Source organism: Ochotona curzoniae, unplaced genomic scaffold (assembly GCF_017591425.1).
Source record: "Ochotona curzoniae isolate NIBS_2020 unplaced genomic scaffold, NIBS_Ocur_1.0 contig_2321, whole genome shotgun sequence".
Lineage (NCBI taxonomy): Eukaryota > Metazoa > Chordata > Mammalia > Lagomorpha > Ochotonidae > Ochotona > Ochotona curzoniae.
Genome location: NW_024465421.1, coordinates 20,018,033 through 20,030,730, shown reverse-complemented (window position 1 = coordinate 20,030,730; position 12,698 = coordinate 20,018,033).

The following is a 12,698-nucleotide window of genomic DNA, read 5'->3' as shown; positions in this document are numbered from 1 at the left end:
AAGAGCTTGTTTGGGCCCAGAAGACACTGCATATGGTCAAATGCTGACTTATTGTGTTAATCAAAATAATGTGACACGTTCAATTTATCTGGTTATTCCCAGTGGGCTTTTAAAGCAAGTACCTACCATTGATAATATTCGGTCTAAACAATGTTAAGTGTGATGAATGAAATCTTGTCTTCCATATTGAATCAGGATAAAAGATCAGGCTTATCATTTTAAAAATTTCAACAGAATGCTCAGAGTACTTGGAGTCAAATGTAGCATATGGGTCGGGTCTTTAATCCATAGAAACTGTGAGGGTCTATGTACTCCTTCTAAAAATTGTTACCGTATTGGGTACACATGTGTATGCATTTTTAAGGCATGAAAACATTTTTTTTTGCCTGGGGGGAATGAATCCTTTGTTTTAAACATGTCTTCAAAGAGGTACATCTCACACATCCATGAACACACACACACACGCGTGGATGAAAGCCATGGATTTATGGAGGTGGGCTTGAGTAAAGCATTTAGTGTTGGCAGCCTGACAATGCCTATACTTTGGTTTCTGTCCAGAATGAATGATTTTGTCTAGAAGCACATCTTGAAGGCACCTTCCCTCCGGCAGGGTTATTTTTCTCGGTCCCTTCTGGGTAAGTTTGATTTGATGATGAGTTATGATGAGGGAATCATCATCTTTCTACAGCCAAGTGATACAGAGACAGATCATTTTGATAATTGCCCCAGAGGGAAGAGATTCCAGAGACACCACAGTTTGGCAGGGTGACCTAATGGGGCTCCTTCTGTGCAGGAAAATAGAATTAAGTCGAGATGAATTGAAATGCAAATGTTGGATTTGCATTGGATTGAATAGAAAGGACCCTTTATGGGCACTTAATACCCGTGTACATGTTGGTGTTGGTGGCAAACAAATTTGGCACCTGCCCACTTGATGTTTGCAAAAATGGAGGCTTTCCCATTTTGCAAACAGCCCACAGATACATTAAATAACCCATTTCATGATGGACATCTGGACTCCTCAAGCCTGCCAAAAAGTGGACAGGCTCATGGTCGCCTTCCAACTTCATGGTAGGGAATGGCTGTTTTCAAAAGTCAAAGCCGTCACGCAGCACGCTCCAGCATGGCAGGCTGGGGCCTCATCTGTCCAAGGAGCACACACATTCATTTGGAGTTCAGCTGTGTTCTAGCTACTGGCTGCATTTGTGAACAGAAGATAGTATTTTTAATTAAAGTGACATTCTAGGAGGTGGCCTGACACATGATCCTCCCACGGTGGCAAATGGACTGGTACCATAATTCAGTAGCAAGATGTAGGACTCTCTGGGAGGGATCTTGTCAACTATCATTTTGAATTTAAAAAAAAAAAAAGAGCAAAAATAATCAAACCCACAGGATGCAATGCAAAGCAGAAATTAAGTATGGAATTAGCTCCAGCAACCTTTCCAAGTTTTCTCACTAAACAAACCATAGACTCCTTGGGTAGGCATGGTCAGTAAAATTCACTCCAACTTCTCCCAGTCCTGGATTCACTTCTTGCTGAAGGATTTTTGTAATCCTGGACAGCACATTTCAACAGCAGCTGGCCAGAAAAGCCGGTAGAGTTTGATTTCGCCACCTAGTGGCAAGTAAGGTGGCTATCCACGTCCCCGTTTTGTTGCCTCAAATTGGAGGTCAGTAGGCAGGTCATTCGTGAGTCATTTTAATACCAGAGCTCAAATACCAATGTTTGCTTCCAAAGCGCAGTTCAAATAGAAAAGTGTTTCCAAAAAGGAAAATATCTGTAAGTGGCAATTGGTTCAGCTCATCCCATCTGATGCGTGCTGCCCAAATGAAAGCAAAACCCGTGTCAGAAAAGAAAAACCAAAAAGGGCTATTTTCAGAGGCTCCCGGTGTAGAGTGTTGAGTGTATACACAGGTGTGTGTGTCTTTCTATGGGCTCACCCGCGGTCACAAGGACACAACTCTGCCATTGCAAGCAAGCTGTAAGCTTTTGTCCCAGACATACAAGCCACTTGACTTTTTATGCATGAAAAGTTGACCTCCAAGACATGCCCTATAGCAATCGTGGCATTAGGATAAGAGAGGCTGCACTGTCTGTTCTGTGTCCAGAACTACTCTAGATATTGTTCATGGCATTCATTCAGCTGTATGTAATTCAGTCTTACTAAGGATCTGGCAATTTTACCCAATAACAGAAAATCTATACTGTGAGTTCACACCAATACGCATGGTAGAGGATTTAATTTTTAAATTTTTTATGTATCCACAAGTCAATGCATTTATTTTATTTGTTTTTGAAATTTATTTATTTCAGAGTCAGAGGGACAGAAGGGAAGAAACGGAGCTCCCAGGCCTGGCACGGTAACCTGATGGTTATAGTCCTCACCTTGCATGTGCCAGGATCCCATATGGGCACCGATTCATATCCCAGCTGCTCTACTTCCTATCTAGCTCCCTGTTTGTAGCCTGGGAAACCAGTCGAGGACAGCCGAAAGCCTTGGGACCTTGTACCCACATGGGAGACCTGGAAGAAGCTTAGAGCTCCTGGCTTCAGAATGGCTCAGCTCTGCCTGTTTCGGCCACTTGGGGAGTGAACTACCAGACAGAAGATCTTTCTCTCTGTCTCCCCTTCTCTCTGTAAATCTGGCTTCCCAATAAAAAATAAATAAATCTAAAAAAAGGAAAGAAAGAAATAGAGCTCCCATGTGTTGGTTCACTTCTCGACTGCCTTCAATGACTGGGCCTGCCCTAGCGCTGAGGAAGGCGGCTGGGATCATAATACACATCTCCCAGGAAGGTGGCAGGAATCCGGCTATTGAAGCCAGGACTGCTTCCTCAAAGACCTGTGTCGGCATGCGACTGGAGCCAGGAACCAAACCCAAATATAGTGGCGGCGAACACAGGCTTCTTTAGTTGGGCTAAATGCCAGCTGCCAAATGCACTTATTCTTAAAAAGGAGTTATTCAAAGAATGGAATTAAATGTATAATATGTAATCCCAAATTATTTTATTTTTATTGCTGGAAACATGTATTCAAGAAATATGTAAGCGCTATAATTCAAGAAATGTGTAAGCGCTCTGGCAAATTGCTGGAAAACATCATCAGTGCTCAGTCTCAGGTTCCAATTCGCCTAGCTGCGGATCGGCAACAAGGTCTAGGGAAGAATCGGGGCTCCAACCACACCAGGAGTAAGTTCTTCAACAGGCTCCTCATCACACACCCTTCAGGTTCTGTTGGCGCATCTGCTGGCATATACGCTCAGCCCATTTCATGGCTAAACCTGTCCGATGACCAGAAACCTACACCTGCAGTTCCATATGTATCGATTGTGTTTATTCCCCTGATACTCCTTCCAGCAGTACACGAGGATGACCGATTCCGATTCCTCATGACCGATTCCGACCGCTGCTCGCCTGGTGCCACGGGTGGCTTTTCAACAGTCCACTTCGAGGGCTTCTGCAGTGAGACATAGTAGAGGTCACGTGACTGCTGGCTGCTCTCTGCCACCTAGTCTCTGAGTTTCAGAGGAGGGAAGGAGTGATGGTTAAGGAGAGAAGGCTAGAGATGCCATGTTGAAAGTAGGCTAGATCTCTTCGGAGCTCAAAGTCGCACAGCCATTATGCTTCCCATTTGCTTCCCATCCATGTATTCATAAAAGTAGAAGGTCCAGGGGCTGCCCAACTCTGCAGGAGCCTTCAGGATGATTATTTCTTTTCTTACATGCACCTGAAGATCACAGTGTGAAGTCTGAATTGTATCATATACTGGCAAGATATGGAAAGATGCATCAACTCATATTCACATTTAAAGAAACAGGTAGAGACTTTTCTGAGGCTTCCAGATGAAGCTTCCAGATGAAGCCATGTTTCCAAGGCAGCTCCTTTGGAAGTTCTTTAGGAAGGGTCTCTGGCCCAGAGCTAGAAAGTCAGGAATTCGTATTTGGGTTTTCGCTGACTCTGCCTCTTTCTGTGTGATGTTGTTGCAATTACTCAACATCCCACATCTGTCTTCCCTTCCCTGGGAAGAGATAGTTGAATTTATTTCCTATGGAGGCTTTAAAGATTGAGATTTAACAAGATAATACACACACTTAGAGTAGCTGCACAAATTCTTAAAGTCATTGTTTTCATTTGAAAGGTAGAGAGGGGCAGAAACTGAGCTTCCATCTACTGGTTCGTTCCAGCCAAATGCCTGCAAAAGCCAGAGCAGCATTAACTGAAGTCCAGGACGCAGAACTCCATGTGGGTCTCCTGCATGGGTGGCAGAGACCACCACCTGCTGCCTCCCAGGAGGAAGGCAGAAGCTAGACTCCCAGGAAACTAGACTGTGAGCAGATTAACTAAGACTCAAGTCAGGTGCTGCCATATGGGCTGCATGCATGCCAAGCAGGCACTTTAAGCTTCTGCATCCACCCCCTACCCCCAGATCTTCAAGTCTTCTAGTAAACACCTATGATGATCTCACTTTTCATACCCATGTAGAGCTTTAATTTCCCAGAGCGCCTTGATAGGATGTGTTTCACTGGAATGAACACGTATATGCCTAGGACTTCTAATCAAAGACCATGGCACTGACATTGATGCCCCCGAAAAATCAGGCTACCCAGTGCGTGGCATAACCACCAAGAAGCAGAGAGGGAAGCCACCTTTCAGGTTCTGTTTGTTTGAGGCTATGCCCCATTTGCTGGTTGGCACAGTGGTGGCTGTTAGTTGTCCTGGCTTATTGTGATAACAGCAAAACTATAATTCCCACCATCAAGCTCTTTTCCAATCACAACACCCAGGTAGCTTTCATTTATATTTCCCTAAGCACATCGCATCATCCTCTGCTTGGCTGGTTTTCTTTGGGGGATTGAATGTGAAATCTTATGTGTATTCCTATTAAAACATTATCTCAGATTTAGCCCACTGCTTCCAAATATCATAATTAGTATTAGATGGAGACATCATGGATCCCAGTCTTTTACACACGATATATTTTTTATTCATGAAGCTGTTTATTCAACTCACATTATCTGACATCCACAAGATTAGAGAGATGACAATGAGATTTTTCTATAAGTGAGAGGCGGGGTCTTGACCACTGAACTTCCCCAGAAGCCACTAGAAGCAAAGTGGTAAACAGGAATCCTTTGATTAATACTGTTGTGTTGCTAGTGGGGAAACTGGGGCCATGGGCCCATGAGAGTTATCAACAACGACACAACTAATTAATCGCATGATTCAGCATATTCCATCTCTGTTAAGGAAATGGAAACTGAAATATCACCTCTCCTTGGTGACTCTTCAATGTCAGCATCTATCAGGTTTGGAGATTTATCTGTGAACATGGGGTCAGAGCAGGACTCTGCAAGGCTAGGCCTTTAATCAAATCATGGAATTGATCCCTTGCAGGTCAAGTGGATTCCTATAAAATGTGCTCACGCATCATTAACCGTCTATCCAATTTTTGTTTATGTGCAACACTGGAAATTTACATGGGATTTGGCTTAAAAAAAGAAGAAGAAGGATGCCGCAGACCAGAATGGCTTATGCTGGAACCTCAGTATGCAGCAATGCTATTTTTCTCAGGTATTTATGTCTTATTCAAGTTCTTTCAACCCCCGAGATTCTGCTCTTGACCATATGTCGACTGTTTCTCAATGGCCTTGCAGTCCTATAAATAAGACCATTAGCAGAATGAGCCAGGGAGGAGCTAACATTTAGCAAAGAATTATTAGATTCCAAACAGCTGACTCAAGAGTTTGATGTGAATTTACTCAAACAGCCCTCGCAACCAGTTTTTGGAGTAATGAAGAAGGAAGACAGTAATGGTGGTGGTATCTTTAGCATTTCAAATGTATCTGTATTGGGGGCATATCTACATAGTTAAGAAATGCCTACATGGAACAGCCATATAGAGTAGCTTCCGCCAACCCACACAGCTCTGAGGCCAGAGGCCAGATTTTAAGGCAGAAATTCTGGTTCCCAGATGTGAGCTTAGATTTGCAGCATTACTTTCAAATCTTCTTGTTTGATCATTTTCCTTTTATTTCAAAGGCAAGTAAAGACAAACACAGAGATATCTTACATCTACTGGTTCACTGTTCTCCAAATGCCTGCCATGGCCAGAGCCAGGAACCTGGGACTCAGTCCTAGGGTCCCAACTCCTTGAGCCGTCATCTGCTGTTTCGCAGGGCAAACACCTGCAAGAATCAGAAGTCAAAAGTGGGGACAGACTACAAACCCAGACACAGAGATGAGGATAGCAAGCATTCCAAGGAGCATCTTACCATCTGCCATGGACTGCGCAGGCCCTGCTGTCCTGTTGCTAATCACCATGTCAGGTGCTTCACACGCACATGTCTTATTCAGCAGACCCAGCAGGCATAGTGCCTAGTGACCACAGGTATCTGCAGGGTCTGCAGAAATGCTTTCATCTCTTAAAAACAAAATAATAAAGTCCAGGTTAAAGGAAATGAGTTCACATGCAAGTGCATATGGGAAAAAAATCTGTTTAATTTTTTTTTTTTTTATGGAAAGAGTGACTGCGAAAGCCAGAATAACGTTGTCTACTCAGACAGGACTCCACGGTGGAAGTCGGTGCCCTTGTTACCTAATGCAAAGCTCAGGTTCAGGGAGGAGAGTTCAGAAACCACAGTTGGCCCAGAAAACAGAAGATCTGAGAGCTCCCACACAGGCAGTCTCTGCTTGCAGGTGCTGTCTTTGACACAGAAGAAACGATCTATTCTTCAATCCCCTTTCAGGAGGTCCACACCAGCATGCTCACTCCAGCTCAAAATCAAAGAATTCCAGGTGCCACCTGCTCATGATATTTTGGGGTAGGGAACCAGGCATCCATGGCTGCAGCCTTCTTTCTTCAATCTGGAAAAGTGAGAAGAAAAAGTGTAAGCTAGAAGGATCATATTTAGTAAGAAGCTTGGAGCTGAGCAAGCATTACCCATCTTCAGGGTCTTTGTTTTTCTCAAGGAAAAAAAAAAAAGTGTTCTCTGCCCACACTCCAGCCCAGCTGTCTACAGTGATAAATGATGGGTCTTTCTTTAAATTTCCTTTCTGCTCAGCGTGAGGACTGGCCAGAGTGGATATGCACTCGACATGGATAAATGGCTTTGGCAAGCCCACCAGATTGTCCACGTGGCAACAGATGGTCCGGCTCAAAGCTTTTGTTGTGCTAATGTTAGAACTTGCTGCTACCTGAACCAGTTATCATTTGATAAACAATGATGCTGCCACTGTTCTTGTGGGCTTTGTGCTTCCCAGGGGCCACTGTGGGTGTTGACAATTTCATGATGGCAAGAAGAGAAACCCCAGACACTCAGGTGTGGTGGTAGCCAAGAAGAAAAAAAGGGGGGGGGGGTAAGAAAGAGAGTTCTGTTCATGTGCTATGTGGACACCCAAATCTCTCCTCTAAATTACAGCTGATTAAAAACAAATTTCCATGGTAAGGTTCAAAAGAAAGACTTGTGCCCTAAGACTCCCCATTTGTGGTGTAGATTCTTTACATTTTCTTTGTGAAAATGATGACTAGAAAGGGGAGAGATTGAGCCCCTTCAGATACTTGCAGTGTTCAAAGCACATCGATGACATTATCACTGTTTAATTTTTGTTGAATGTAATGGTGATGTCAGAGCCTTCCACAAATTATCTGACCACAATTCTTGTAAGAAATTTAGGAAGGAACTGGAGGTGACAGACTAGCAAATCAGCTCTCACAGGGCAGCAGCAGGAGCACCCTTGCTGGGTAGCATTTGCTGGGTTCTCTGGGGGTACTTACCTCTACCTGCCAATTTCCACCTGCCAGCAATCAAACAGCCTGCTGCGGAAAGTCTTGGGCTTCAGCACATCACTGGAATGAAGGTATGGAAAGTTCATTGGTCAAGATCATCCAACTGTGAAAGAACAGGACTGAGATGCCCCACCACCACCTCTCATGAGTTTCTCTAGCTTCCTGATCTTTCAACTCTTTGAATCCATCACAATCCCATGATGCTTCAGGGATCTCTGGTTTTCAGGAGCCCAAAACACTTGCCAACAATCCAGGGTCGCAAGGCAGGTGCTATCAGCTGGCAGCAGGTTGCAGGGCTGTCTGGTGAGTGATTGCCCTGATGGCCAGACCTCCTCTCTGAGGCTTCCTGAGTGTGTAGGTGATCAATCTTAGGCACCCGAGGGAACATGGCCAGGATTCTCTCCACTGGCTCACTATTCTTCCCCTGTGGCACTTAGGAAAATGCAAGTCTGGATCTTTAAACATATTTTTTCCTTTATTATTTTTGATAGAGGCTGTTCTCCTTGCTTCCACACCACATATCCTTCTGCCTGCTTATAGTTTCACAGTGGAGTATGTTTTCAAAGTCTTTGTTGGTAGACATTGCGAGAACAGAAACCTTATATAAGCGAGAGACAAGGGAAATTGGACATACGTATGTGTTTGTTTTCTCTACAAAAGGCAATGCGTAAATCCAAAGGAGTCATGGACAGCTCTCGCTTGTCAAGAAAGCAGAAGGGAAAGAAGCTAATGTCCACCGAGAATATGATGTGCCAAAACCTATGCTAAGCATGTCAGGGTGGCCCAGTGCACCCACATGCAGGTTGGGAGGGCTAGGGTTAACACCCAGCTCCTCACCTTACAGCTGGGTGTCTTGGACAAATAACCCAGCTTTTTCTTTTAATAAAGAAAACATAATATTAGTCTCCATGCATATGATTATTCAAATATAATTCATGCAATATGTAATTAAACTTTTTTACATATGCATTTAATACATTCTGAATAGCGTGCGACCATTTCCTCTGTCTAGTTCAAGTTATTTCCCACTTGTCCTAGCGCCTGCCAACCACTAATCTACTTTCCATCTGCAGAAGTGGTTTTTTTTATTACTTTATATAAATAGAAACATGCAATAGGTTGCCTTTCATGTAGGGCTTCTTTCACTGGTCGTAATGCTTCTGAGAATCGTCCATATTGGAGCACATATTAATACTCAGTTCCTTTTATGAATGAGTAGTGTCCCATCGCACGATATACCACATTGGCTTATCTGTTGATGAATACTTGGGTTTGTTTCTGCCTTTCCATGTTCCTAAATAATGCTGCTGCTGCTATGAATATTCTCATATATTTCTTTTCAATTATTTTGGGCATACATAGTCCATACTCATTACTCCCAGTAACCTTGGTTTGATAAACTTACAGCAAACACCGAATCAGCAGATACTAAACTCCAACTGCTGCGAGAAATAAGATCCTTCCAAAAGTTCATGGGAAGTGTTTAATGTGAAAGCATTCCAGAACTTTTGCACCAAAATACACCTTTTGCTTCTGCATGCCCACCCACTTTCTGAAGCAACCTTATGCAGATACGCTGACCTCAGACAGATCATCATCTTGCATTTAAAAAAATTCTCATCCCGGCAGATTCACACTGCAAATAAATGTGCAACTTTCATGTTTAACTTTATGCAGAACACCAAACTTTCTCCCACCGTGGTCACTCCATTGTACAACTACATAGGGTTTTTATGACAGATAAATACATTAACATTCTGGGGCACCTCAAGCAGAACCTCCCAAATACAAAATGTTATTTATTGTTTCTTAACTTAATTGAATAAGTAATGTTACCAATGTGGATTGTCAACTTCAATTTTTGCCCATCCACCTTAGGTAACATCGCACAGTCAGATGTCTAAGTACAGCAGGTGCGCCAGGGTGACACCCCCTCCCCACCCAAAAACAAAAGCAAAAACTACACTCAACCAGAAAGGGGCACTCCACTTAGTTTTACATTTATTCGTGCACATCCGATGCCACCCACTCAACATCTAATCAAGAGTTAAATCCGTCTTTGGTATAAGCATTAATCACTTTCTTCCACAGCAGAAATTCGAGGAAACACTGATGAATATACCAAAGACAGCATGAGTCACCTGTAATGCCACACTCCTGCTTCCCTAACACACTTCCACTCTCCCTTTTACACAATTACAACCACATGACATGCAGTTTCACCCGCCATGTCCCCCCTCACACCACATTAGCAGGCAGCTCTGTGCCCTGTAAGAGTCTTCAAAATTCATATTCCTAGCTACTACCTTGGTGTCATCGTGTACCTATATGAGTAATCTCTCACTGATAAATATTGTTTCCAAATTTCTTTTTTAAAGGTTTATTTATTCCTACTTTGTAAAATTTGTCATTTCTTTCCTCTTTGATAAATTTATTTAAAAGGCAGCATGATATCTGCTCTCACTCATCAGAACAGATGAAGCCAAGAGTCCAGGATTTGGTTTCCCACCAACAATGTTCTCTCAGCTGCACAGCAGCAGGCGTCTGGGGCAGAGAGCAGAGCCCAGGCTGGAAACCAGCACTGACAAGGAGTGCAAGCGTCCCAAGCAGAGACCCGCCCCTGCACCAAACTCTCACGACTCCGAAATTCTCATCACTTTCAACAACAGAATGCCCATGAAAAGCCTGTACACTGGAGCAGGCTTTGGACCCAGCGGTGACAGCACCTGCATCTCACTTTGGGGAGTGTGGGTTTCACTCCTGACTTGGGTTCCTGACTCCAAGTTCCCTATAAGCAGGCGCACGGGAGGCAGCATGCCGTCCCCCAAAGGTGAGGCTTGTATCAAAGCCCTGGATACTGGTTTCACCCCCAGTCTGCCTATGGCCAGCACTTGAGCAGTAAGTCAGTATATATGAGCATTCTATCTCTCCTTCTCAAGTAACCAAATGATAATAATAATAATAAAGACTTGTGCACGAAGGCATACGTTAAGTGAATAATCATTTCCACACATTGGCTGGAGATATAACTGCCTAATCAAAGCCTGATTTTTAAAGGATATTTTTACATGGCACTGTTTTCTTTAAGTTATTTTCCTGGGTTTTGTTTTTTTGTTTGTTTTGTTTTGTTTTCCTGCACCTTTTAAAATTCCTAAATTTTTTTTAATATTATCTTTCCCAGTCTAGGCCAGGTTTTCTTGGTTATGTCCACATTTAATACATGCCCTTATTTTTCTCCCAATTCACAAGTGAAATCATTTGATTACGGCCTGAAAAGTCTCCTCACAGAAAGATAAAAGCAGCAAGCTAAGAGGGATCCTTCATCCCTCCTTAATTTTCACACCAGTGGCACAGGATGAGCACACCAACCTTCCCTGCCTTCCTCGAGCATCCACGTCATGATGGAGGATTGTCTCAAGGCTGTTGCGTAACCCTGGGAAGAACGTGGGGAAAGCGGCATAACTGCAGCCCATGGCTGTGTGGCACACTCCAACCTGACCGGGTGCAAATCCCAGCTACCCCACCCACAAGCTGCTCAAGCAAGGAACTTGGCCTCTCTCGCCTTATTTCTTCTCATTCGTAAAAGGCAGCACGATGGTAAGCAGCACATAGGTTATTGTGAGGAAATAACTGAAATGAACTACGAATGGAAGAGGAGGGGAGGGTCGCCGGAAGGGGCGGGGGGAGAGCCGGAAGGGGCGGGGGAAGAGCCGGAAGGGGCGGGGGAAGAGCCGGAAGGGGCGGGGGAAGAGCCGGAAGAGGTGGGGAGAGAACAGGCTGATTTCCCCTCCCGTTAGTGAGACTTGCTATTGAACACTTTCCGTGCTCTCAGTGAGTGTGCTTGCTCACTCCCAGCACAGTGTATAATCCATCAGTGCTGGCGTCTTCTGGAAGCTGTTATGAGGAGTTTTAACAGGCTCCGTTCTCCGTTGGCTGGAAGCTGATGGAAGAACTCTCCTTATCTCCAATATGAGAACTTGTGGAAAATCGATGCCAGGGTATAACATCCTTCACCATCGTGCTTGATAATAAAGCCTAGCTAGAAAATGTGCAGGAACTGCCCACGACTGGTCGGTTCTGCCGCTGTGAAAGCAACCCGAGTGCATCCGGCAACGATTCTGCTCATTGATCAGGGCATGAAAAAGAATGTGATGTGCATCAGGCTTCATTAAAAATGGAAGACGTGTCTGCAACTTATAACTTGGAAAAAACAGCTGTGTAGGGGGCCTAAGTGCAGGAGGCACCTCACATGGGCTTTGTTTCTCTCTCCACCAGCATCTTTCAGAAACGTGCTGTAAAGACAGTCCCCCTCATGACAGCGATCGGCCGGGCAGTTCGGAGGCTTTTACAAATGACATTTGTCCAATAGTCTGATTTACTAAGCATGATTGAACACAACAATCAGGCCGCAAGTGACACCCAGGAAAACACACACACACAACAACAACAGCAACAAAAGCATTAAGAAACGAGACAGCTTTCTGAGGCTATGAAAACTTATCCAAAAGGAAATATATCACTCAAATATTTACAAAATTGCCGGTGCAATTCAGTCTTCTCAGTAGCAACGATTTTTATGTCCTAAAGAGAGTTTGTATCTAGAGGTAATTGTGTTCTGCAGCACTTCGTAAGCCTGGGCATTTACGCTGGCAATTCCAGATTTATAGGAATAGAAGAAATTTCCGTGCATGATATACTGTACAAATTGTACGTAATAACCACAATAAAAAATTTCATTAGGCCTGCTATCACCAGCCACCAATCCCCGGGGAGAATTTATGTGCAAACTTCTATTCCGTTTACCATCTGGGATATTCTTGGGAGGATGGGTAGCCCGGGGTTCGGTAGAAAAGATAAGGGGGCCTGTGTCTCTCCTTCCCTGACTGTGGGACAGGCATCTTAGCAGGAG